Here is a 2,247-nt window from a genome sequence, read left to right on the forward strand (position 1 = left end):
AAAAAAAATATCCGCCATGTTTTTTTGTACGTTAAAATAAAATAAAAAAAAAAATTAATAATAATTTAAATAAATCGTTAAACAAAAAAAAAAAGAGAAAAAAATTCGTTATTGCAAGCTTATAAAATTAAAAAAAAACGAGTTGAACGTCCCCAAATATTATTATTATTATTATTATTATTATTATTATTAACCTCGTCCAAAAAAAAAAAAATTTGTAATGGAAGGAAGAACCGCCTTAAGGCAAAATATTTTTTTTTTTTTGTAAAAAAAAAATACGAAAGTAACCGTCAAATTATGTAATGTAAATAATAATAATAATATCGAAACGCCTTTTTTTATTAATAATAATATTGTTATTATTATTATTAACAATAACGTTATAAATAATTTTTTTGTTAAAAAAAAATTTTTCCGTTGGGAAATGGGTTCGAAAAAAAAAAAAAAAAAAAAATGGCGTCGTTTTCATTTCAGGATACAACGAGAAAAATTTTTTTTTTTTTTTCTCATTTTCCTTTCCACCACAAAATCTTTTTGTTTAAATAAATAAATAATAATGATAATAATAAAAAAAACTCACCAGATAATTATTTATTCCTTTTTTATAAATATATATATATATATATAAAATCCACACTTTTGAAAAAAAAACCGTTTAAATTTAAAACCGTAAAAAAATTATGTAATTAATATTATTATTATTATGATTAATTCGAACAAACATTTGAATTTGAAAAAAAGAATTCCGAATTTTTGTAACGTATTTTTAATGAGAGGTCAACACTAACGAATAAATAACACTATGTAAAAAAAAAAAAAATTATACTTGTATGCGTGTATTCGTGCGTACGTGCGTGCGTGCGTTATAATAATAATAATAATAAACGTTTTCACACTTTCGATTGTTTTATTTTAATTAAACTTTTATGCAAAAAAAAAACAAAACAAAAACACTTTTACATAAAATAAATATGAAAAATAATAAAAACGGTAATCACAAAATGGCCACTCCTAGTTATGCTTCCTAATGTCAAACAAGAACTGAACGCCACTAAAAAAAAAAAAAAAAAAAAAAAACGTTTTTTTTTCACTTCTGCTATAGAAAAAGAGAGAGAAGAGTGGGATAGAGATAGATAGATAGAAAAAAATCACTTTTTATTAAAATTTAAATTTAAATTAAATATTAATTATATGAGAAAAAAAAAAAAAAAAAAACGCGAACGAACGTTAAACGCGTCGTTTATAAAAATTAAAAACGTAAAAATATTTTTTAGATTCCCGTTTACTTTAAGGTAAAATGTAATCAATAAATTACATTTTTTCTACTCCTTTTTTTCCTATTTCTTCCTTTTTCTTCCTTTTTACTTCTCCTCTTTTTTTTTTTTTAAAATAAATACTAATTCATTCGAATGAAAAAAAACTAATAATAATAATAATAATAATAATAATAAAATCGTTGTTGTCGTTGTCGTCGTCGTCGTCTGCGCTGGTCGCCCGTACTCGACTCGAATGCAGTCGGGAGTTTTTTTTTTTTTTTTTTTCAAAACGAAACGGATTTTTTTTCCCCGTAACGAATATATATTCACAACGTTTGAACACCAACTCACGTAACGACGCGCGGGAAAAAAAATCAATAACCCGTATAAATGTTATGTGTTAGAAAGAGATAGATGTATACGGATCGAACATTGTAAAATTTTCAAAACGAAATTTTTTTTTTTTTTTTACCTTCATCTTTGGCGCATTAACCCCTGATATCAATCTCACGGTTTTGCAAGCAAATCCTTTCGATTGAAAAATTAAGTCGTTGTCGTCGTCGTTTTTCTTTTTTTTTTCTTTTAAATTTTTTTCGTGGGTTTGTGTGTCGGTAACGGAAAATAAATATATATAAAATAAATAATTTTTTTTTTTTTTTAAATCGTATAAAAATTATTCCCCAGGGTAAACTTACCGGGATTCAAATTTTGACTCGAGCCTGATGAATTCTTCGATCCGGGACGCGAACTTGGCCGTTAACGGTTAACCGAAAACAAAAAAAAAATTCTCTTTTTATTTAATTAATTTATCTTATTAATGATTAAATAATTTTTTGTTTTAAATAAATAAATAATTATTATCATTATTACGTTTAAATATTTTAAATCGGAAACAAACAAAAAACAAAAATTTTTTAACGTTAACGAAAATTCGTTTTTCGTTCGTTTTCGTTTTCAATATGGCGTCGTTGTCGTCATCGTCATCGTTTGT

The sequence above is a fragment of the Pediculus humanus genome, genomic scaffold, assembly GCF_000006295.1.
Source record: "Pediculus humanus corporis 1103172107733 genomic scaffold, whole genome shotgun sequence".
Lineage (NCBI taxonomy): Eukaryota > Metazoa > Arthropoda > Insecta > Psocodea > Pediculidae > Pediculus > Pediculus humanus.